Source organism: Choloepus didactylus, chromosome X, assembly GCF_015220235.1.
Source record: "Choloepus didactylus isolate mChoDid1 chromosome X, mChoDid1.pri, whole genome shotgun sequence".
NCBI classification, from domain to species: domain Eukaryota; kingdom Metazoa; phylum Chordata; class Mammalia; order Pilosa; family Megalonychidae; genus Choloepus; species Choloepus didactylus.
Genome location: NC_051334.1, coordinates 101,372,473 through 101,399,725, shown reverse-complemented (window position 1 = coordinate 101,399,725; position 27,253 = coordinate 101,372,473). Strand labels below are relative to the sequence as shown.

The window sequence follows — 27,253 nt, the reverse complement described above, 5'->3', positions numbered from 1 at the left end:
ATGGAGGAAGTAGAAGAGGAACAGCAAACCAACCATGAAGCAAATAGAAGGAAAGAGAGAACAAGGGTAAGAGCAGAGCTAACTAAAACTGAGAGCATGAAAACAGTACAATCAACAAAACCAGAAGCTGGTTCTTTGAGAAAATAAATAAAATCAATGGAACCTTAGCTAGACTAGAAAAAAGAGAGAGGATCAAATAAATATCAGACATGGGAAAGGGGCATATCCACTGGAACCAAAGAAATAAAAGAGATAATGAGAGGATGCTATGAGCAACTACATGCTAATAAAGTAGACAACTTATAAAAAATAGACTACTTCCTAGAAAATCATGAGCAGCAGGCATCAACATGAGAAGAAATAGATGACCTCAACAAACAAATCATAAGTAAGAAGATTGAATCAGTTATCAAAAACTCCCAAAAAAGAAAAGACCAGTACCAGATTGCTTCACATGTGAAGTTTACCAAGCACTCAAGAAAGAATTAGTACCAATTCTGGTCAAACAATTCAAAAAATTGAAGAGGAGAGATGCTACCTAACTCATTCTATGAAGCCAACATCAACCAAATTGGAAAACCAGGCAAGATACTACAAGAAAAAAAATATAGACCGAAATCTTTAATCAATAAAGACACAAAATCCTCAACAAAATACTAACAAATTGAATCCAGGATCACATTAAAAGAATTACATACCATGGCCAAGTAGGACTTACTCCAGATATACAAGGCTGGTTCAACACAAGAAAATCAATTAATGTAATACACCACATCAATAAATAAAGGGGGAAAACTGCATAATCATCTTGATTGATGCATAAAGTGCATTTGACAAAATTCAAAATCCTATCATGATAAAAACAGCCATAAGGACAGGAATATAAGTGACCTTCCTCAATATGATAAAGGCAATATATGAAAAATTGACATCTAATATACTCAATGTGGAAAGACTGAAAGCTTTCCCTCTAAGATCAGGAACAAGACAAGGATGCCCACTGTCACCATTGTTCTTCAACATTATGCTAGGAGTTCTAGCTAGAAAAATTAGGCAAGAAAAAGAAATGAAAGGGATTCAAATTGGAGAGGAAGAATAAAACTTTCAGTTTGTAGATGACATGAACCTATATGTAGAAAATCCTGAGAATCTGTAGCAAGTCTACTAGAACTAATAAATTAATTCAGCAAAAAGTCAGCATACAAGATCAACACTCAAAAATCAGTAGTGTTTCTTTACACTAGTAGTAAAGAGCAATCAGAGGAGAAAATCAAGAAAAAAATTCCAGTTAAATAGCAACCAAAAAATCAAATATGTAAGAATAAATTTAACCAAGTACCCAAAAATCCTATACACAGGAAACTACAAGAAATTGCCAAAAGAAATCAGAAGACCCAAATAAATGGAAGGACATGCAGGGTTCATGGATTGGAAGACTAAATGTAGTTAAGATGTCAGTTCTACCAAAATTGATTTATAGATTCAATGCAATACTAATTAAAATCCCAACTACTTATTTTGCAGAAATAGGAAAACCAATAACCAACTTTATTTGGAACGGCAGGGTGCCCTGAATAGTCAAAATTATCTTGTGAATGAGGAATGAAGTAGGAGGTCTAACACTACCTGACTTTGAGTAATATTATGATGCTACAGTGGTCAAAACAGCCTGGTACTGGCAAAAGATAGATATACTGACAAAAATAATCAAATTGAGTGCTCAGAAATTGACCCTTTCATCTACAGAAAAATGATATTTGATAAGGCAGTCAAGCCAATGCAACTGGAACAGAGCAGCCTCTACAACAAATGAAGGTTGGAGAATGGATAGCCATATCCAAATGAATGAAAGAGAATTCCTATCTCATAAATCATACAAAAATTAACTAGAAATGGATCAAAGACCTAAACATTAGAGCTAAGACCATAACACTTTTAGAAGAAAATGTAGGGAAATACCTTAAAGAGCTTGTGATTGGCAATGGTTTTGTATACCTTACACACAAAGCACAAGGAGTGAATGGAAAAATAGATAAATGGGATCTCAAAATTGAAAACTTTTGTGCATCAAAGGACTTTGACAGAAAAGTAAAAAGGCAGTTTAGACAGTGGGAAACAATAATTGGAACCACATATCAGATAAGGGTTTAATATCTAGAATATATAAAGAGATCATAAAACTCAACAGCAGAAAGACAAACAACCCAATTTAAAAAAAAAACGGGCAAAAGACATGGACAGACACTCTTCTGAAAAAGAAATACAAATGGCTCAAAAACATGAAATGATGCTCAACTTCACTGGCTATTAGGGAAATGCAAATCCAAACCACATTGAGATATCATCTCACACCTACTAGAATGGACATTATTAAGAAACAAACAAACAAAAAACCCAGAAAATTACAAGTGCTAAAGAGGATGTGGAGAAAGAGGCAGACTTATTCACTTTAAGTGTGATTGCAGAATGGTGCAATCACTCTGAAGTCAGTGTGGTGGTTCATCCAGAAGCTAAGCATAGAATCACCTTATGATCCATTAATCCCTTTACTAGGTATATATTTGGAAGAATTGAAGGCAAGAACATGAAAGAAATTTGCACACCAATGTTTATGGCAACATTGTTCATGTTTGCCAAGAGATGGAATCAACCCAAATGTCCATCAATGGATGATTGGGTGAACAAACGTGGTATATATATATGCAATGAAATATTATGCATCTATAAGACAGAATAAAGTCACAAAGCATGTAACAATGTGGATGAACCTTGAATACTTTATGTTGAGCCATATTATCCAGAAACAAAAGGACAAATACTGTATGGTCTCACTAATATGAACCAAAATTAATGAGCAAATTTTGAGAGTTAATGTGCAAACACAGGTTATTCAGAGATAGAAAAAAGTTAGAGATCAGGCATTTGATGCTAAAGGAGTGTAGAATGTTCAACAGGATTTGTTGTATAGATCCAGAAATGGATAGCATGATGTTGTGTGATGGGCGCACAATACTGTAAGCACACTGAACAAAGATGACTGAGTTCAGTGGAAAGAGGAAGGCTAGGGACATGTATGACATCAGAAGGAGAGAGAGAAGATAAAGACTGGGACCGTATAGCTTAATTAAAAAAGAAAACTAAATTACGGTAATTAAATGTACAAATATAAGAATGTTTTTAAAAGAGGGAAAACGAATGTCAACTCTACAAGGGCTGGAGAATGGGATGGTACTGAGGGAAAAATGCAGTCAATGCAAACTAGATTCTATAGTTAAAAGCAACATTGTAATACACCTTCACTAATTGTAACAAGGGCGATATAACAAAGCTAAATGTCTGTAAGAGGGGGATATAAGGGAGGGGTATGTGATTGTTGTTGGTGGCTGTTGTCAGATTTTTAATGCACTTTAATTTCTTTTTTCTTTTTATTCATTTTATTTTATTTTATTTCTTTTGTCTTTTTTTCCTCTTTTTTTTTGCAGAAGAAATGCAAATATCCACATATAGATTGTGGTGTTGAATGCATAACTATGTGGTTATACCATGAAACAATAATTGTTTAATTAAGATTGAATGTTTAAAAAATAAACAGAGTGTTACCAGAGCTGGAAAGAGGGAAGTACCTAATTACTGCTGGTGGGGAAGTAGAATGACAGTGTTGTGTCAACACATCTGAAGGACAGTGTTGTGGTTCCACAGGAAGCTAAGTATGGGGTTGCCATATGGTCCTGCAACCCTATTATTGTGTATATACTTGGAAGAACTGAGAGCAGGGACAAGAATGGACATCTGCACACTGGTGTTTACAGCTGCAGTATTCATGATTCTTGATGGATGGAGGTGGCCTAAGGGTACATCAACTAAGGAACAGAATGGTGAACTGTGGCATATACATACAATGGAGTATTGAGTGGCTGCAAGAAGAAATGAAATTGTGAAGTATGCAATGAGGTAAGTGGACCTTGAGGGCAGTATGTTCCATGAAATCAGCCAGAAATGAAAAGACAACCACTATAACACCTCACTAATATGGACTAAGTATAATGGGCAAACTCTGAGAATTGAATATGAGAGCAGAGGTTATCAGGGGATGGCTTCTTGCAAGAGTTTGTAGATTGTAAGCTCTTACAGCAGTTACCTATATTGTTGAGTTGTAATGATATTTCTAGATTCTGAGATGAGGAGCTCTTGTGTATAACCTGTTCAGTCCCTGGAACTTCAGGTATCTTGGTCAATCCTGAGAATCAGAGCTGGAGTTTGGTAGCTAGGAATGTCACTATTACCCCACACAGCAACTGTTAAAGAAGCTGAAAAAGGGGTTGGACTTCAATTAGAGATATCAATGAAATGGCCATGGTTAGTACTAAGGTAAATCAGAATAAAGGACAGAGGATGATATCTACTATATCTTAAAACTTCAACTTCTGTGTGAGACCAAAAGTAGAGATGCTTATTTGGTGGAAAATTTTTATTTTCTGTAGCACACTGTATAATTTAATTTGTATGATCAGTGTATGCCAACAGCATAATTACATGGAATCTTGAATAAGGAGTGAGATCTGGTTTGTTTGTATATGTTAGTTTGAAGCCCCAATACATTGCAGAGTAATTTGGGCAGAGAAGTATAGGAGGGACTGGGGAAATATGGAAATATTAAGTTTACCCACCTGAGGAATTCCATATATTCTCACAAATATTGGGAACTACCAGTTGTGTAGGCTGAGCCCATGATCTTGGGGCATGCCCTTATGAAGCCTGCTACTACAAAGGAGAGGCTAAGCCTACTTATAATTTTATCCAAGAGTCATCCCCAGAGAACCACTTTTATTGCTCAAAAGTGGCTTCTCTCTCTAGGCCAACTTGGCAGGTGGACTCAGTGCTCTTCCCTGTAGGTGGAACATGACTCCCAGGAGTATAAGTCTCCCTGGAAGCATGGGACATGATTCCACGGAATGAGTCTGAAACCAGCATCATGGGATAAAGAAAGTCTTCTTGACAAAAAGATGGAAGAGAAATGAAAGAAAGCTTCAGGGGTTAAGAGATTTCAAATGGAGTCAAGAGGTCATTCTGGAGGTTACTCTTATGCATTATATGGATACCCCTTTTGGGCTTTTAGTGTATTAGAATGGTTAGAAGGAAATACCTGAAACTGTTGAACTGCATCTCATTAGCCTTGTTTCTTGAAGGTGAGTTTATAGGTATATATAACTTACATGGTGTTACCATGTAATTATATAAAACCTTGGTTCTCACACTCTGTTTATCCAGTGTATGGACAGATGAGTAGAAAAATGGGGACCAAAAAGTAATAAATAAAAGTGAGAAATTGGGGAGATAGGTTGTTCTGGGTGCTCATATTTACTTTTATATTCATTTTCCTTTTTTTGGAGTAATGAAAATGTTGAGATTTGAGTGTAGTGATGAATGCACAACTATATGAAGATACTGTGAACAACTGATTGTACACTTTGGATGATTGTATGGTATTTGACTATATCTCAATAAAATTGCAGGAAAAAAAGTTCTCAGCCCCAAGAACAGGGCTTTTGATTAGTGAATTTGGAATGTTGGGGACCCAGATTGGAGGGTAGCCATATTTGCAACCCACTGGGGGAAAAGGCTCTGGTAGAGGAGACTTACAGTCATAATGCTTCCTCAGGGCTGTGGAGGACAGTTTGTTGAAGGGCTGTATTTGCTGGACAGGTCAAGTTTGGGGATCTTTGGAAAAGTTTCCTTGTGCCATTCCTAATCTGCTCTCCAGGGAAATTTGGAGCCAGAATGTACCCCTTTTGTTGGTCCATGGCTCTGTTTTGGTGGGGAAAGACTGACTTGGGAGTGTTCTATGGTATGCCTCCTTCAACCCTCAAAATTTGCCCTGCAGGCAAAAGCAGCTTGAAACAAGGAAAGGAGTATACAAAACTTACAAAGACAGGCAGTCAGGGGCAATGGCTTGCCTGCTTTAAACAATCAGGAGAAAGAGGTTTTCATTCAGGGAAACATATGGGGCATTTAAACTCCTGTAAATAGGGAAGCACTAAAAACCTAACAAATACAAGCCATGGACAGGACACAGGCCCAAATGGTCAGGAAGCAACATGCTACTGCATTGGCCTTTTGCAGACCTTCTTGATAGGAGAGCAGAAGCCAAAGAAAATCTCTGTCTTATCACCACCTGAATACAAAAGCAAGATATAGTAATATCAGAAAATAAATCCCAGAAATAACAATTTAAATATTAAAATTTACAGTATGACCTGACTCCCAGGGGTGTAAATCTCCCTGTCAATACAGGATATGTCTCCTGGGGATGAATCTGGACCTGGCACCATGGGATTGAGATCATCTTCATGACCAAAAGGGGGATGCAAAATGAAATGAAATAAAGCTTCAGTGGCTGAGAGATTTCAAATGGAGACAAGAAGTTGCTCTGGTGGACATTCTCATGCACTATATAGGTAACAGTTTTAGGTTTTAATATATTGGAATAGTTAGAAGTAAATAACTGAAACTACCAAACTCCAACCCAGTAGCCTTGACTTTTGAAGATGATTGTATAACAATTTAGCTTACAAGTGGTAACAGTGTGACTGTGAAAACCTTGTGGATCGCACTCCCTTTATCCAGTGTATGGATGGATGAGTAGATAAGTGGGGACAAAAAATAAATGAAAAATAGAGTGGGATGGGGGGATGATTTGGGTGTTCTTTTTCATTATTTTTTATTCCTATTCTGATTCTTTCTGATATAAGGAAAATGTTCAAAAATAGATTGGGATTATGACTACACAACTATATGATGGTAATGTGAACAATTGATTGAACACCATGGATGATTGTATGGTATCTGAATATATCTCAATAAAACTGAATTAAGAAAAAAGTTATCAGTGGACTGTCCCTTCACACCTTGAACTTCTGTTCTGCAGTTTTCATATGCTGGTTAGTACTCCAATTTTAAAATCAAACATTTTTTTTTCTAAATTAAAAAAATGTACAGTATGCAACAAGAGTACAAGACAAAACAAAACAAAACAAAACAAAACAGAATGATGGTCTGTCCAAAGAAAGAGTATAAAAATACAGAAAACACCAATGGAGAAGAGCAGAATGTGGACATAAACAATAAAGACTTAAAAAAAATCTTAAAAATGCTCAAGTATATGAAGGAAAATACAGAGGAAGAGCTAAAGGATATCAGGGAAAAAATTAATGAGCAATATGAGAATCTCAGTAAAGAGATAGAAATTTTAAAAAGGAACCAAAGAGAACTACAGGAGTTAAAGTCCACAATAACTTAAGGAAAAGTTCCAAGGAGGGTTTCCACAGCCAAATGGAGCTGGCAGAAAAAAGAATGAATAAATTCAAAGAAAAGAGAATTGAATGAGAAAGGCAGAGGAAGAGATGGAAAATGAATTTTAAAAAGCAAAAATATCCTAAGACTCCTCTGGGACACCATCAAGCATACCAATATATGCATTACCAGAGTCCCAGAAAGATAAGAAAAAAAGGATAGAAGGAATATTCAAAGAAATAAAGACAGAGAGCTTCCAAAATTTGGCAAAAGACATGAATATGCATATTGAAGAAGCCCAGAGAACCCAAAGAAGATAAACATGAAGAAAAATGCCTACCATCATATATTGACCACACTATCTAATGCAAAAGACAAGGAGATAGTTCTGAAAGCTGCAAGAGCAAAGCAACATGTTATGTAAAAAGGATTCTCAATTAGATTGAGTGTCAATTTCAACAGAAACCATGGAGGAAAGAAGGCACTGAGTTAAAATATTTAAAGTGTTGGAAGAAAACAAATGCCAACCAGGATTTCTATAACCAGCAGTACTTTCCATAAAAAATGAGGGAGACAGTAAGGCATTCCCAGAAAAACAAAAGGTGAGGGAGTTCATCACCATTATATCTGCCCTAAAAGCAATGCTAAAGTGAGTTCTTCAGTTTGAAAGAAACGGACAACAGACAGTGGTTTAAACTGGCATAAAAAATAAAGAAATCCAGGAAAGTTCACTTTTTGAGTAATTATAAATGCAAACATAATTGCATTGTATTTCTTGTTATATAACTCCTCTTCTTCCTACAGGTACTAAAATATAAATGCATATAAATAATGATAATTCTATGGATTTGGACACACAGTGTAAAAAGGTATAAGTGATAAGTACAAAAAATGCTATGGGGACTGTGGGGTATAGGGAAAGTTTATGTGTATGCAATTGAGATCAATTTGGCATCAAAATAAATAAGATTGCTGTATATATATAGGATGTTAAATCTTAACCCTATGCTACTCACAAGGAACAAATATGAAAAATATATCCAAATATAAAAGAGAAGCCACTCAATATGGAACAAAATAAAAAACTAAGGCTGGAGGTAGGAATTAAAGGAAAAGTTGAAGAATGAAAATGTATAAGACTTACAAAAGCTAAAAAGCAAAATGGCAGAACAAAGTCCTTTATTATCAGTAAGGACTTTAAATGAAAATGGATTAAGTTCTCCAGTCAATATGCCCAAATTGGGCAAGATGGTAAAGTGGTGAAGTGTGAAATTTAGTTTCTCCACTAGGGCAGTGGGTAAACAGCCAGGAACTGTCTGGAACAATGGTTTTGGGGATGAGAACTTCTGTGACAAGACACACATCATACACAAGTCTGGAATGGGTGGAATGGCTGAGATCACAGCAAAGAACTATAAGTTTCCCTGGCCAGGGGGCTGGTGCACCATCCCCCATGAAACAGCAGACTGTCTTGGAGCTGGTTCCCCAAGAGAAAAAGAAAAAGTCTCTGCTGGGAAGAAGGTGGGGGAGGGTCTAGACCAGGATCCAATTGCAGAATTAATTAACAAATTCTGACTGCTGAATAAAAGCTCCAAGCACAGATAACTCAAGAGCAAACATGAAAGGAAACAAGTTTTGGCCCAGTGGAGAGTAGGCACAGCTAACAACAATAACAACAAAACAGAGAACTTTTAGCTGGAGGAACACAGAATACTGGAAAAGTGCTAGGCCCTAAGAAAAAAGGGGCACATAAGAATGGGAGAAAACTCTGGTTCCTGGTTGGAAAACCCAGGGAGCTTGGGTCCAGCTCTGCAAAGGGCTTTTTCTTTTCTTTTCTTTATCTCTGATTCTTTATTTTATTTTATTTTGTTTTATTTTACTTTTCAATAGCCCATTAGAGCTGCTGGAATTCTGAGGTATCAGCACTGCCACAGGCAAGGGTGGAATTAAAGTTATCTGAGAGAAACTCATCAGTGGAGACAATTTCCTAAAGGGTATATCTTTAAATACCCTATGCAGGGAGTGACAGAAAGTAGCTAGGCAAAGCTACAACTGTGTCTTTAATCTGAGCAGAGAGGAGGTTGGTCTGACAGAAAAAAAATAAAATGAAATAAAATAAAAAAGGATGAAGATGGAGGCTTTTGGAGTCAGCCAAGCTCAGAGTGCTGCAAAGGGACTATCCTAAGAAAGGGGGTACATGGAGCCAGGTACCAGCTCTGGCTCTAGACTGGCAAAACTTGGGGGCTGGGGAAAGACTCTAAAAGGAATTTCTTTATTAAAAAACTATTCTAAATAGCTCAATAAAGGAAGCCTCAGAAATTTGCAATTGGCAGCTAGACCCAAGCAAGGGTCTAAGACAGGTCTGAGAGACAAAGGAATGAGTCTAGTGGGAAGGATAATTCCCTAATGTGCATATCTTCCCCAAGAAAAGGAGGGGGCCCCAGCTCAATTGGTGGCCCTTCTTTAGTTAACTCAGACACCAGGGGCTGGAAAATAGGAACAGCTTGGTTCAGCCACACTCATGGCAGGGACAGGGGCTGCTGAAAATTAGAGGCACTGCATCACTTTACACTGGTGGGGAGCTGTGGGCTGACAAGCACCACCTCCTGGGCAGGAAAGAAAAGCACAGATCCTAGAGGCTTCAAAGGAGGGTCTGAAAAAATGCAGGGTCTCATTCTCAGGGAAAAATGATACAGATTACACCCTCCCCATGAGACTTGGACCTATCTACACTAGAAAAATCTGATAGGGGTCAGTAATATCTGTGGAAAATCCCTCACAAAAAAATTACATAGAGGCAGGGCAAGACCAGAAAAACAAGAGCTGAAAAATCCTGATAGTCTAAACAGAGGCTATGTTAGATGTCTAGAAAAAGTGTAACTGAATGCCAAAGAACAAATAGTGAACAAAGCCCACTAACAAGAAAACCCTAGGTAAAGAGTAAAAACAATCTCCAGAATAAACTAATCAAGAAAATCAGAAGCCTAGTGAGCTAAAAATAATGAGTCTTACTAGGAAACATGAAAATAAGTACCAACCAAAGTAACAAACTAACACTTCAATTGAGATACAGAAATTGAAACAACTAATTAAAGATGTTCAAAGAAATCTTCTAAATCAAACAAGCTGAAGGAAAATGTGGCAAAAGAAATGAAAGATATAAAAAAGACATTGCATGATAGTAAAGAACTCATTAATTTGAAGAAACAAATGGCAGAAATTAAGGGAATCAAAATCAAAATAGAAGATGAAAAACACAATGGAAACATACAACAGTAGATTTGAAGAGGCAGAAGAAAAATCAGTGAACAGAAGACAGGATATATGAAAACATACACACAAAAGAACAGATAGGGAAAATAATGGGAAAAAATGAGCAGGATCTGAAGGAACACAATTACAACATGAAGTGCATGAATATACACGTTATGGGTGTCCCAGAAGGAGAAGAGAAATGAAAATGGGCAGAAAGACTAATTGAAGAATTAATCACTGAAAATTTCACAACTCTTATGAACACATAAAATCACAGATTGAAGCACAGCACAACCCAAATAGAATAGATCTGAATAGACATACTCCAAGACACTTACTGATCAGATTGTCCAATGGCAAAGACAAAGTGAATATTCTGAAAGTGGCCAAAGAAAAGTGATCCAACACATACAAGGGAAGATCAATAAGACTATGTATGGATTTCTCTTCAGAAACCATGGAGGTGAGAAAGCAATGGTATGATATATTGAAGATACTGAAAGAAAAAAACTGACAGCCTACAACTCTATATCTGGCAAAACTGTCCTTGAAAATTGAAGGAGAGACTAAAATATTTTCAGACAAACAGAAGTTGACAGAAATTGTGAATAAGAGACCTGCTCTACAAGAAATAATATAGGAAATGTCAAAGGTCATAGGAAAAGATGCAAGAAAAGTTTGTAAAAAAGTATAGAAATGAAGACTATCAGGAAGGGTAAAAGGAGAGAGAGAATAAAATAAGATATGGCATATAAAATGCAAAATACAAAATGGTAGAAGAAAGTACAGCCCTTACAGTGATAACACTAAATTTTAATAGATTAACTCCCAAATAAGACATAGACTGGCAGAATCAATTAAAAAAAAGGTCATATCTATGTGCTCTCTACAAGAGACTCACTTTAGACACAAGGACAAAAATAGTTTGAAAGGTTTAGGTTGGAAAAGATATTTCACACAAACAACAACCAGAAAAAAGTGGAAGTATCCATATTAATATCAGACAAATTAAACATAAATGTAAAAGAATTAAAAGAGGCAGAAGGACACTATATGTTAATAAAAGGGACAATTCATCAAGAAGACATAAAAATCATAAATAATTATACACTGAGCCAGAGTGCCCCAAAATACATGAGGCAAGCAATGACAACATTGAAGGGAGAAGTAGATACATCTACAGTAATAGTGGTAGACTTCAATACACCACTGTTATCAATGTTTAGATCATCTAGACAGAGGATCAATAAGGAAACAGACATATTAAATTGCATGATAAATGAGCTAGACTTGATAGACATTTATAGAGCACAACAGCCCCAAAAGCAGGATACACATTTTTCTCAAGTGCTCATGGATCATTCCCTAAGATAGACCACATGTTGGGCCACAAAGCAAGTCTCAACAAAATTAAACATATTGATATTATAAAAAAACACTTTCTTAGATCATAATAGAATTAATTTGGAAATCAATAACAGACAGAATGTCAGAAAATTCACAAATATATGGAGACTAAACAACACACTCTTAAACAATCAGTGAATAAAGGAAGAAATTACAAGAGAAATTGGAAAATACCTTGAGGCAAATGAAAATGAAAGCACAACAAATCAAAACTTATGGTCAGAGGCAGAGCAAGATGGCAGTGTAAGGAAGTATGAAATTTAGTTAATCCTGAAGAGCAACTGGTGAACAGCCAGGAATAACAAAATAATCTGGAACTGTTGGGGAGACATCTGAGACCATACATACATTGTACACGAGTTTGGAATGGGTAGAATACCTTAGATTGCAACATAGAACTGTAAGTTAAGTTGCTCAAACTGTGAAGGAGGCAGTCCTCCCCCACCAGCATGGCAGGCTGAGTTGGAACACATCCTTGTGGGAAAAAGAAGTAATAACTTCTGGGAGTGAAGGAAGGTAGTTCATGGAATCTCCAGTTATAGTTTTAATGAACAAATTTGGAATTTTGAATACAATCTATGAGCACAGATAAATCTGGAGCAAGCAGGAAAGGAATCCTGAGGTCTATCCCAGCAGAGAGGAGTTGGGCTTAATGATAAAGAGTAATAAAAAATAAAAAAATCAGAGGCTTTTGGAATCAGCTGAGCTCAGAATACTGGAAAAGGACTATGTCCCAAGAAAAAGGGAACATAGAACTGGGTACCAATTCTGGTCAACCAGTGAAACTGGGGACTGGGGACTGGCTCTGGAAAGGGGGTTTCATCCTTTTTTTTCTTTTTTTCTGCTCTCATTCTAAGTAGATCATTTGACAAGGCCTCAGATACTTAGAATTGTCAGTGCTGACCCAACAGTTCAGAGTGGAGTAAAGATAGAGAGAGAAAAAAAGAAGTGAAGTGAAGGAGATAATTCTCTAAAGGTCTTATCTTCCCTAGAAAAGGGGTGTGATGCCCATCTCAAGTGGCTGCAATCCCTCAGAAAATTGGGACCCCATAGCCTGGGGAAAAAAAAAATCAGAAACAACTTAAGCTTGGCTTCTGATTCACATAAGTCTCCTGGCAGGGACAGGTTCTACTGAGAATAAAAGGCACCTTACAGCTTTACACCAGTTGGGAGCTGCAGGGTAGCAAACATCACCTGCTGAGCAGAATAGGAAAAGCACAGAGTTTGGGGACCTCAAAGGAAAGTCTGACAATCTTCAGAGTATCATCCTCAGGGAAACAGGATACTGATTACATACTCCTCCTGGGAACTGGGTACATCTGGTCTGGGAAAATTTGATTGGAGTAATCAAGGAAAGCAGATGCCTAGACAACAAAAAGTTATGATTCACACAAGGAAAATGAAGTTATGGCTAAGTAAAAAGAACAAATTTACACTTCTAGTGAGATAAAGGAGGTGGAAAATGTAATTAAAGATGTTCGATCAAATCTTCTAAATCAGATCAGCAAGCTGAAGGAAATTTGGCAAAAGAGATGAAGGATATAAAGAAAACACTACAAAAAAGAAAAAAAATAAACAAAAAATTAAAAAAAGAAGATACTGGATGACCATAAAGAAGTATTTGTAAGCTTAAAAAGTCAAATGGCAGAATCTATGAGAATGAAAGGCACAATAGAAGAGATGTAAAACACAATGGAGATGTACAACAGCAGATTTGAAGAAGCAGAAGAAAGGATACATGAATTAGAAGACAGGATATTGGAAGTCCTAAACACAAATGAACAGATGGAAAAGAGGAAAAACATGAGCAGAGTCTCAGGGAATTGAAGGACATCATGAAGCACATGAATATACACATCATGGTGGTCTCAGAAGGAGAAGAGAAGGGAAAGGGAACAGAAAGAATAATGGAGGAAATAGTCACTGAAATTTTCCCATCTTTTGTGAAAGATATAAAATTACAGATCCAAGAAATGCAGCATAACCCAAAAAGAATGCATCCAAATAGAACTACTCCAGGATACTTAATGAGATTAACAAATGTCAAAGACAAAAAGAGAATTCTAAAGGCAGCAAGAGAAAAGTGATCCACCACATACAAGGGAAGCTCAATAAACCTATGTGCAGATTTCCCAGTAGAAACCATGGAGGTGAGAAGGCAGTGGTATGATATACTTAAGATCATGAATGAGACAAACTATCAACCAAAAATTCTATATCCAGCAAAATTTTTCCTTCAAATATCAGGGAAATTTTAAAATATTTTCAGACAAACAGGCATTGGGATAGTTTGTGAAAAGATATATCCTCTATAAGAAATACTAAAGGGAGCAATACAGGCAGATTGGAAAGGTAAGGAGAGAGTGATTTAGAGAAGATTGTAGAAATGAAGACTACCAGTAAGAGTAAAATGAGAGAGAAAGGAACATAAAAATAAAATAAAATATGATATATAAGACCAAAAAGACAGAATGGTAGACAGTAGACATTACATTGAGTGACGCTAACCAGAGATAAAAGGACAAATGTTCTCTGGTCTCAGTAATATGATCTAACACTGATGAGAGAATGTTGAGTTAAAGTTGAGACCACAGGTTATCAGGAGATACTAAGAAGACAAAGACTAGGCATTTGATACCAAAGGAGTACAGAAGGTTAAACAGGATTGTTTATATAGATCCAGAAATGGATAGCACACTACTGTGTGCTGATAGAAAAAATCATGAGTACTCTGAAAAAAAATGAAGGGGTGGGGCAAGATGGCGGAGTGGTGAGGAGCAGAATTTCGTCTCTCCCCTAGAGTAGCTGGCAATTACCCAAGAACTATATGAAACAGTGTTTTCGGGGTCTCCAGGAACCAGTCACAGAACGGACGCAAGTTTGGAATTGGAGTAAAAGCTGAGATCGCAGCGAACATTGTAAGTTCCCCAGACCAGGGTTCTGGCACCCCTCCCCACCCAGACCTCACAGACTGTCTTGCTGCCGGCTCCCTGAAAGGGGGAAAAAAAAAACAGCAATCTGCTGAGGGCAAGAAGGGAGGCTCAACCCAGCCTCAACTGCAGAATTAATTAACAAATTAATTAACTAACTTTGGGAGCTGGGGTGCTAAAGAAGGGCTGGGCTCCGAGAAGTGGGGGCACGTAAAAGCGGGCACCCGTTCCCAGACTCTAAAAAAGCCATTTTTTCCCCTACATTTTGTTCCTTCTGGCTTCTCACTGATCCCTTATCTTTTTGCATTTCAATAGCCCCTGGCAGGGGTGGAACTGAAGCTGTTGGAGAGTAATTATCAGACAATAGCCCAAAGCATATCTTTAAATGCTCTATTCTGACACTGACAAAACTTCCAGGTTGGGGAAAGACTTTTAAAAGAGACTCTATTTTTTTCCTTTTTTTTTTCTTCTTTTCCTTGTCTATTTTTTTTTTTTAATCTAGATGTAATATATGTGGTTATTTTCTATCGGAAAGCCCAGGTTGAGGGACTAGGCTGGGATTGGGGGGAGACAGAGTACCCACAGTGACTTTGAGTTCCATATTCACTACTGAAGGCCTCCACCCGCATCTTTAATTGGCAACTCAGGCTGACCAAGGAATCTACCTGGAGAGGCCCCAAAGAGGAGAGGGGAGAAGGGAATAGTGCCCCTGAGAGACAACTGGAGAGCTGAGGATTGGGAGAGTGGAGGGAGGTCCAGCTCAACTGGCAGTCCTCCTTCTGGGAATTCAGACCCCAGGGGCTGGAATTCAGATTCCGGCATCAGTCAGCCATGCCCCCGACAGGATCAGACTCACCAGGAGAACTAAAGTCTACATACCTCCTTACACTGGTGGGGGATCTGCGGGCTGGCAAGCACCACCTGCTGGACAGGAGAGGAAAAGCACCAATTCTAAAGGCCTCATAGGAGGGTCTCATTCTCAGGAAATTTCCATACCCTCCCAATGAGACCTGGGCCTCACTAGACTGGGAAAATCTGACTAGGGTCGACCATATCTGAGGAGACCCACTCACAAAAAAGTTACATAGAGGCAGAGCAAGAAACAGAAAAAACAAGAGGGGAAAAATTCTGATCAACTAAATAGAACCTAAGTTAGAGGTCTAGAATAAGTTGAACTGAATAACAGAGGACAGAGAACAAAGCCAACCAACAAGAAAACCACGAGGTAAAAGATAGAAAACAAGCTCCAGAATAAACTAATCAAGAAAATCAGATGCCTAGACAACTGAAGATAACAAGCCATACCAGGAAACACGAAAACATGGACCAGCCAAAGGAACAAACTAATAGCTCAGCTGAGACACAGGAGTGGAGGCAACTAATGCTAAGTAAATTCAATGAAATGAAGGAAGATATAGCAAAAGAGCTGAAGGATATAAAGAAGACACTGGATGACCATAAAGAAGAATTCATAAACTTAAAAAAACAAATGGCAGAACTCATGGGAATGAAGGCCACAATGGAGGAGATGAAAAACACAATGGAGGGACACAACAGTAGATTTGAACAGGCAGAAGAAAGGATCAGTGAACTGGAAGACAGGTCATTCGAATTCATACACACAAAAGAACAGATGGTGAAAAAAATGGAAAAATATGAGCAGGGTCTTAGGGAGCTGAGTGACAACATGAAACGCACAAATATACGTGTTATGGGTATCCCAGAAGGAGAAGAGAGGGGAAAAGGGGCAGAAAGAGTAATAGAAGACATAATCACTGAAAATTTCCCAAATCTAATAAAAGACAGAAAATTAGAGATTCAAGAAGTACAACATACCCCAAATAAAATAGATCCCAATAGACCTGCACCAAGACACTTACTGCTCAGATTGTCCAATGTCAAAGACAAAGAGAGGATTCTGAAAGCAGCAAGAGAAAAGCAATCCATCACATACAAGGGAAGGTTGATAAGACTATGTACAGATTTCTCTGCAGAAACCATGGAGGCAAGAAGACAGTGGCATGGTATATTTAAGATACTGAAAGAGAAAAACTGCCAGCCAAGAATTCTTTATCCAGCAAAACTTTCCGTCAAAAATGGGGGAGAGATTAAAACATTTTCAGACAAACAGACACTGAGAGAGTTTGTGAATAAGAGACCGGCACTACAAGAAATACTAAAGGGAGTGCTACAGGCTGATAGGAAAAGACAGGAGAGAGAGAGTTGGAGAAGAGTGCAGAAATGAAGATTATCAGGAAAGGTAAAAGGAGAGGAAAACATAAGATATGACATATAAATTCCAAAAAACAAAATGGTAGTAGAAAGTACTGCCCTTACAGTAATAACACTAAACGTAAATGGATTAAACTCCCCAATAAAAAGACACAGACTGGCAGAATGGATTAAAAAACAGGACCCATCTATATGCTGTCTACAAGAAACTCACTTTAGACACAAGGACAAACATAGACTGAAAGTGAAAGGTTGGAAAAAGGTATTTCATGCAAACAACAACCAGAAAAAAGCAGGAGTAGCTATATTAATACCAGACAAGTTAGACTTCAAAAGCGAAACAATTAAAAGAGACAAAGAAGGACACTATATATTAATAAAAGGGTCATTTCATCAAGAAAACATAACAATCGTAAAGATTTATGCACCAAGCCAGAATGCCCCAAAATTCATGAGGCAAACACTGCGATCACTGAAAGATGAAATAGATACCTCTACAATAATAGTTGGAGACTTCAATACACCACTCTCATCAATGGATAGAACATCTAGACAGAGGATCACTAAAGAAACAGAGATGTTGAATTGTATGATAAATGAACTAGACTTGACAGACATTTATAGAGCACTACATCCAACAACAGCAGGATACACTTTTTTCTCATGTGCTCATGGAACATTCTCTAGGATAGACCACATGTTGGGTCACAAAGCAAGTCTCAACAAATTTAAAAATATTTATATTATACAAAACACTTTCTCAGACCACAGTGGAATGAAGTTGGAAATAAATAAAAGGCAGAAGGTCATAAAATTCACAAACTTATGGAGGCTAAACAACACCCTCTTAGAAAACCAGTGGGTAAAGGAAGAAATTACAAGAGAAATTAGTAAATACCTCGAGGCAAATGGCAATGAAAACACAACTTATCAAAACTTATGGGATGCAGCAAAGGCGGTGCTGAGAGGGAAATTTATTGCCCTAAATGCCCATGTTAAAAGAGAAGAGAGAGCAAAAATTGAAGAGTTAACTGCTCACCTGGAGGAATTAGAGAAAGAACAGCAAACTAACCCCAAAGCAAGCAGAAGGGAAGAAATAACAAAGATTAGAGCAGAAGTAAATGCAATTGAGAACAGGAAAACAATAGAGAGAATAAACCAAACCAGAAGTTGGTTCTTTGAGAAAATAAATAAAATCGATGGACCACTGGCTATGCTAACAAAAAAAAAAAAGAGAGAGAGCAGATGCAAATAAATGCAATCAGAAATGGGAAAGGAAATATACCTACCGATCCTGCAGAAATTAAGGAGATAATGAGAAGATACTATGAGCAACTATATGCTAATAAACTAGACAACTTAGATGAAATGGACAACTTCCTAGAAAAGTATAAACAACCAATGTAAACTCAAGAAGAAATAGATGACCTCAACAAACCAATCACAAGCAAAGAGATTAAGTCATCAAAAAGCTCCCAAAAAGGAAAACCCCAGGACCAGATGGTTTCACATGTGAATTTTACCAAGCATTCAAGAACAAATTACTACCAATCCTGCTCAATCACTTCAAAAAAAATTGAAGAAGAGGGAAAGCTACCTAACTCTTTCTATGAAGCCAACATCACCCTAATACCAAAACCAGACAAAGATACTACAAAAAAAAGAAAATTATAGACCAATTTCTTTAATGAATATAGACGCAAAAATCCTCAACAAAATACTCGCAAATCAAATCCAGTAGCACATTAAAAGAGTTATACACCACGACCAGGTGGGATTTATTCCAGGTATGCAAGGCTGGTTCAACACAAGAAAATCAATTAATGTAATACACCACATCAATAAATCAAAGCAGAAGAACCACATGATCATCTCAATTGATGCAGAAAAGGCATTTGACAAAATTCAACATCCTTTCCTGATGAAAACACTTCAAAGGATAGGAATAGAAGGGAACTTTTTCAATATGATAAAGGCAATATATGAAAAACCCACAGCTAACATAACACTCAATGGGGAGAGCCTGAAAGCTTTTCCTCTAAGATCAGGAACAAGACAGGGATGCCCACTATCACCATTGTTATTCAACATTGTGCTGGAAGTTCTAGCTAGAGCAATTAGGCAAGAAAAAAAATAAAAGCTATCCAAATTGGAGAGGAAGAAGTAAAACTTTCACTATTTACAGATGACATGATTCTATATGTAGGAAATCCAGAAAAATCTACAGCAAAGCTACTAGAACTAGTCAATGAATACAGCAAAGTAGCAGGCTACAAGATCAACACGCAAAAATCTGTAGTGTTCTTATACACAAGTAATGTGCAACAAGAGGAGGAAATCAAGAAAAAAAATCCCATTTACAACAGCAACCAAAAGAATCAAGTATTTAGGAATAAACTTAACCAAGGACACAAAAGACCTTTACATAGAAAACTATAAGAAACTGCTGAAAGAAATTGAACAAGACCTGAAAAAATGGAAGAACATACCATGTTCATGGATTGGAAGACTAAATATAGTTAAGATGGCAATTTTACCTAAACTGATTTACAGATTCAATGCAATACCAATTAAATCCCAACAACTTACTTTACAGAAATAGAAAAACCAATAAGTAAATTTATTTGGAAGGGTAAGGTGCCCCGAATAGCCAAAAATATCTTGAGAAAGAGGAATGAAGTGGGAGGTCTCACACTACCTGACTTGGAAGCATATTACAAAGCTACAGTGCTAAAAACAGCATGGTACTGGCATAAGGACAGATATACTGATCAATGGAATCAAACTGAGTGTTCAGAAGTAGACCCTCACATCTATGGACAACTGATCTTTGATAAGGCAGTGAAGCCGAAGTAACTGGGAAAGAGCAGCCTGTTCAATAAATGGTGTTTGGAGAACTGGATATCCATTTCCAAAAGAATGAAAGAGGATGCCCATCTCACACCTTATACCAAAATTAACTCAAAGTGGATCAAAGACCTAAACATTAGCACCAAGACCATAAAACTCTTAGAAGAAAATGTAGGGCAGTATCTTAAAGATCTTGTAATAGGAGGTGGTTTCGTAGACCTCACACCCAAGGCACGAGCAACCAAAGAACAAATAGACAAATGGGATCTCCTCAAAATTAAACACTTTTGTACATCAAAGGACTTTGTCAGAAAAGTAAAAAGGCAACCTACACAATGGGAGATGATATTTGGAAACCACCTATCAGATAAGGGTTTAATATCCCGAAAATATAAAGGAATCCTGCATCTCAATAACAGAAAGACAAACAATCCAATTAAAAAATGGGCAAAAGACATGAACAGACATTGTTCTGAAGAGGAAATACAAATGGCTCAAAAACGTGAAAAAATGCTCAACTTCACTGGCTATTAAGGAAATGCAAATCAAAACCACAATGAGATATCATCTCACACCTACCAGAATGGCCATTATCCAAAAAACAGAAAACGACAAGTGCTGGAGAGGATATGGAGAAAGAGGCACACTTATTCATTGTTGGTGGGAATGTAGAATGGTGCAACCACTCTGGAAGACAGTATGGAGGTTCCTCAGGAAGCTAAATATAGATTTGCCATATGACCCAGCTATTCCATTGCTAGGTATATACTCAGAGGAACTGAAACTTAAGACACAAACAGACATTTGTAAACCGATGTTTATTGCAGCATTGTTCACAATTGCCAAGAGATGGAAACAGCCCAAATGTCCATCAAAGGACGAGTGGATAAACAAACTGTGGTATATACACATGATGGAATATTATGCAGCTGTAAGACAGAACAAAGACATGGATCATGTAATAATGTGGATGAATCTTGAGGAAATTATGTTGAGTGAAGTTAGACAGAAACAAAAGGACAGATTCTGTATGGTCTCACTAATATGAACAGACATTAATGAACAAACTTTGGGAGTTAAAAGCTGACAACACAGGTGACCAGGAGATAGAAAGAGGGCAGAGATCAGCCATTTGATGCTGAAGGACTACAGAATGTTTAGGACTGATTGCATAGATCCAGAAATAGATAGCATAATACTGTGTGATGGTAGCACAGTATTGTAAGTACACTGAACAAAGATGTCTGTGAGTAAAGCTGAAAGAGGTGGGATAGGAGAATGTATGACACCAGAGGTAAAGATAGATGATAAAGACTGGGACTGTATAACGTGGCAAAAACTGGAGTGGCCAATGACTGTTACTAAATATACAAATATAAAAATGTTTTTGCATGTGGGAAAGCAGATGAATGTCAACCATGTAGAGAGTTGAAAAGGGGATGGTATTCAGGAAAAAAACATAATCAAAGCAAACTGGAGTCTATGGTCAACAGTAACATTGTAATATATCTCCATTAAATGTAAAAAAGGCAATATGCCAATGCTAAATGTATATGAGAGGGGGATATAGGGGAGGAATATGGGATTCTTGGTAATGGTGTTATTTGCTGTCCTTACTAGTATATTGCATTGTATGACATGTTATTTTTTTTTTATCTTTTTTTTCTTATTGCTAAAAAAAAAACATTTTTTCTTGCAGTAATCAGTATGTTCAAGTGCTGATTGTGGTGATAAATGTACAACTGTATGATGATACCATGAAAAACTGATTGTACACTGTGGATAAATGTATCGTATGTGAATATAACTCTATAAAATTGTAGGAAAATATATATATAGGAGTAAAAGTGTTGGAGAGAACATGGTGAGAGGGATGATGCCTCACCATTATGGACTAACTACAATGTGTAAACTCAGAATTGAATCTTAGAACATAGCCTAACATGGACACAATAATTGTAATAGTCCCTCGATTGTAAGCTCTTACAGCAGTTAACTCTATCCCTGAATTGTAAGGCCTATCTCTAAACTTTGAGATGCTGATCCCCTAGCGTATAACCTGCTTGGTCTCTGGAACAATGCATATCTCTGAGACACCTGAAACTCAGAGCTAGAGCTCGGCAGATATGAATGTCAGTATTAGTGCATACAGCCACTGTCAAAAAAAAAAAAAAAAAAAGCTGAAAAAGAGCCCAGACTTAAATTAGTGATATGAATGAAACAGATCTGGTTAAGACCAGGGCAAGCCAGGCCAAAGGGTAAAGGTTGAAACTGATTGTGTTTTACAACTTCAACTTCCATATGAGACCAAAGGAATAGATATCTATTTGGTACAGGATCTAAATTTTCTAAATGGTACAACTCTACAGTCGATTTGTTCAAACACCACAATTGCATGGAACTTTGAATAGGAAGTGAGATACGGTAGGTTAGTATAGGCTGGAGTGAAATAGTGACACATCCTAAAGTAATTTGGGCAGATAATAAAAAATATATTTACAGCCTCCCCCTCCCCAGCCACGAGGATCTGGGGGAAGGTGCGGATGTGTTGGACATCCTCACCTGGACTGGTGTTGATGTTGTCACAAACATTGGGACTGGCGGTTTGATGTGCTGAGCCCTTGAGCATGGGACTTGCCCTTATGAAGCTCATTACCACAAAGGAGAGTCTAAACTTGCATGTAATGGTGCCTAAGAGTCTCCCCCTGAGTACCTCTTTGTTGCTCAGATGTGGCCCTCTCTCTCTCTAACTGAGCCATCTCGACAGGCGAACTCGCTGCCCTTCCCCCTACGTGGGACCCGACTCCCAGGGGTGTAAATCTCCCTGGCAATGCAGAGTATGACTCCTGGGGATGAATGCGGACCCGGCATTGTGGGACTGAGAGTATCTTCTTGACCAAAAGGGGGATGCAAAATGAGACGAAATAGTTTCAGTGGCTGAGAGATTTCAAATGGAGTCTAGAGATCACTCTGCTGGACATTCTTATGCACTATATAGATAACACCTCTTAGGTTTTAATGTATTGGAATAGCTAGAAGTAAATACCTGAAACTACCAAACTCCAGCCCAGCAGTCTGGACTTCTGAAGACAATTATATAATAATGTAGATTACAAGGGGTGACAGTGTGATTGTGAAGACCTTGTGGATCACACCCCCTTTATCTAGTGTATGGATGAGTGGAGGAATGGGGATAAAAATTAAAGGACAAATGGAGTGGGATGGGGGGATGATTTGGGTGTTCTTTTTTCACTTTTATTTTTTATTCTTGTTCTGGTTCTTTCTGATGTAAGGAAAATGTTCAGAGATAGATTGTGGTGATGAATGCATAACTGTGTTATCATACTGTGGACAGTGGATTGTATACCATGGATGATTGTATGGTGTGTGAATGTATTTCAATACAACTGAATTTAATAAAAAAAATGAGTATGAGTGTGATGGAAAGAGGAAGGCTGGGGGCATGTATAACACCAGAAGGAAAGATAAAAATAAAGACTGGATTGTATAACTTAGTGAAACCTAGAGTGGTCAATGATTGTGATTAAATGTACAAAACTAAGGATGTTTTGACATGAGGGAGAACAAATGAATGCCAACATTGCAAGGTGTTGAAAATCAGTCAGTACAGGGGAAAATACAGTCAATGAAAATAGAGTATATAGTTAGCAGTAACGTAAAAGTATGCTTCCATTAATTGTAACAAAGGCAATATACCAAAACTAAGTATGTATAAAAGGGGGATATAAAGAAAGGAGTCATATGGGATTCTTGGTGTTGTTGTTGTCTGACCATTTCCTTGTACTTTATTTTATTTTATTTTTATTTTCCTTCTATTTTACTTTTTATTCTTCATTTATTTTACCCTCTTCCTTTTTCTTTGTGGAAGAAATGGAAATATCCTCATATAGATTGTGGTGGCAAGTGTATAAATATCTGTTTATACCAGGAATCATTGACTTTCTACTTAGGATGGATTGTATGATGTGTGAATAAACTGTTATAAAATAAACAGAGTGACACAAATGCTGGAGTAAATGTGGGGAGGGGCAATTAAGTATTCCTGGTTGAAGGAGAAGAAGAACAGCACAGCCCATCTGGAAGGCAGTGTGGTGTTTCCACAGGAAGCTAAGAATGGGGTTGCGATATGGTCCTGCAACCATGTTATTGAGTAAATAGTTGTATGAACTGAGAGCAGGAACACAAATGAACATTTGCACACCAGTGTTTATGGCAGCAGTACTCATGATTTTCAAAGGATAGTGGTCACCTAAGTGTACAACTGATAATTGGAATTGTGAACTGTGGTATTTACACACAATGGAATGTTGAGTGGCAGCAAGAAGGAATGAAGTTGTGAGATATGCCACCAGGTGAATGGAACTTGAGGACAGTATGTTGAATTAATAAACCAGAATTGAAAAGACAAAAATTGTAATGCCTCACTTATCTGGACTAACTATAGTTTGCAAACTCTGAGAATTGAATCTGAGAGCATAGGTTATCAGGGGAAGGTTTACTGTAAGGGTCCATAGAATATGAGCTTTTACAGCAGTCACATCCATTCATGAGTTGTATTGGTTATTTCTAAATTCTGAGATGCTGACCTGTTTGTGTATAGTCAGTCCCTGTAACTTCAGGTATCTGTGTGACACCTGAGACTCAGGGCCAGGATTTGGCAGCTATGAATGTCTGCATTATGCCATAGAGCATTTATGTAAAAAGCAGAAAAAGAGATCAGACTGCAATTAGAGATATGAATGTAATGGACTTGGTTGGGATTAAGGTAAATCAGACTAAAGGGTAAAGGATGATATTGACGGTTTTAAAACTTTGACTTCTATGTGAGACCAAATGAAGATTTGGTACACAGTCTATATTTTATGTAGTACACTATATAATTTAACTTGTATGGCCTGTTTACTGAAACACTATAATTGCATGCACCCTTGAATAGGGTGTGAGATCTGGTTGGTTTTTACAGATTAGTGTGAAGCCCTGATACATCCCAGTGCAATTTGTGCACAGAATAAAAAGTATTTGCAAAGCCCCCTTGAGAGATTGGGGGGAAATGTGGTAATTTTAAACTTCCCCACATGGGGAATTCCTGATATTCTGGCAAGCATTGGGAACTACCAGTTTAGTAGGCTGACCCATTGATCTTGGGCTTGCCCTCATAAAGCTTCTTGCTGCAAAGGAGAGAGTAATCCTATTTATAACTGTATATGAGAATCACCTACAGAGAACCTTTTTGTTGCTCAGATGTTGCCTCTCTAAGCCAACTCTGCATGTCCCCACTACTTGGGTCATGACACCCAGGGGTGTAAATCTCCTTGGCAGTATGAGACATGACTCCTGGGGATGAGCATGTTCCCAGCATTGTGGGAATGAGAGAGTCTTTTTAACCAAAAGGGGAAGATAAATGACACAAAATAAAGTTTCAGTGGCTGAGAGATTTCAAATGGATTTATGAGGTCATTGTGAGGTTATTCTTATGCATTATATAGATATCTCTTTTTAGTTTTAATGTATTAGAACAGCTAGAAGTAAATGCATGAAATTGTTGCACTGCAACCCGGTATCCTTGGTTTTCAAAGTCTATCATATTACTATATAGCTTACACAGTGTAACTGTGTTGTTTTGAAAACCCTGTGGCTCACACTCCCTTTATCCAGTGTGTGGACAGAAGAGTAGAAATACAGGGACAAAAAGTAAATGAATAATGAATAATAGGGGGTTTGAGGGGTATGAGATGTTTTGTGTGTTCTTTTGTTTACTTCTATTTTAATTTTTATTCTTATTTATATTTTTGTTTTTTGGAGTAATGAAAATGTTCAAAAATTGATTTTGGAGATGAATGCACAACTCTATGATGATACTATGATCAACTGATTGTACACTTTGGATGATTATATGGCATTTGAATATATCTCAATAAAATTGCATTAAAAATATCCAAGTGGGGGGAAGGGAGAAAGAAGCTCATGAAAATATCATGCCTATAGAATGAGTTATCTTATGCTATAATATATATTATTGCATTCTTTGCTGGTTTGAGTGTATTGTGTCCCCCAAATGCCATTATCTTTGTGGTCTTGTGTGGGGCAGACGTTTGATCAAAAGAATCCTCGCAAGGCTCATGTAATGTGATGTTTCATAGTAGTGGAAGGATTGTATATGAACACTGGAAGTATTTGTCCTCTTCCAGAATTGGTTAAGTTAAAGTATAAATACAAGGCAAGAATCTTTCTGGAAGAAAGCCTTTCTTTTGGCGTTCTAGGAGAGCACGGCAGAGGAGTCACCGAACATTATGGAATCAGTATTGACGATATTGATCTTATCAGCGCAAACATGGAGAATTCACTTGCTTCTATTGGGGGCTTCTGCTGTGGCAGGTCTTTCGTAATTGACCATCAGCGACTTTCTGGCCAGGGATACTGCTTTTCGGCTTCGTTACCTCCTCTGCTAGCTGCCGCTGCAATTGAAGACCTCAATATTATGGAAGAGAATCCAGGTATTTTTGCAATGTTGCAGGAAAAGTGCAAACAAATTCATAAAGCTTTACAAGGCATTTCTGGATTAAAGGTGGTGGGGGAGTCATTTTCTCCAGCATTTCACCTACAACTAGAAGAGAGCACTGAGTCTCGAGAAAAAGATGTTAAACTATTACAGGAAATTGTAGATCAATGCATGAACAGAAGTATTGCATTAACTCAAGCGCGCTACTTGGAGAAAGAAGAGAAGTGCCTCCCTCCTCCGAGCATTAGGGTTGTGGTCACAGTTGAACAAACGGAAGAAGAACTGGAGAAAGCTGCATCCACCATCAAGGAGGTGGCCCAGGTTGTCCTGCTCTAGGCCTTGGCTCCGGGCTGGGTGGACTTCTTCCACTCAGCAGGAGGGCAGAGGCCTCCGTCGCTGGGGAGCGTGGACGTCTCACAGACCTCAGGCTGGCCGTGGAGGGACCCAACCGAGAGCTGTAGATGTTTACTAGGATTATTACCAAATGGCGTGGATGTGGACCAAATGTATGGCAGTGAGAAGGATGCTTATTTTTAAAAAGAAAACGTATCTAAAAGCCCAGGAACTGAATTTTTAAAGAGGCAAACTAATTACAGTGTATGACAGGTATTTAAATTGTGCTATTTAGTACTGTTCAAACACTTTGTTACACCATGTTATATTCTGTTATGTTGTCATTGTTTAAAAATGGAGCTTTAGTGTCTCTTCTCTGTCTTCTAGTAGAAAGGTTCTGTAAGCACTCTTTAACACCCTACTATTTTGTATAAAA

General features: G+C 37.6%; 1 pseudogene; it reads left to right on the top strand.

Annotated features, from left to right (window-relative positions):
- Positions 1-27,252, top strand: LOC119522284 (annotated as a pseudogene).
- The last annotated feature ends 1 nt before the right edge of the window (position 27,253 follows it).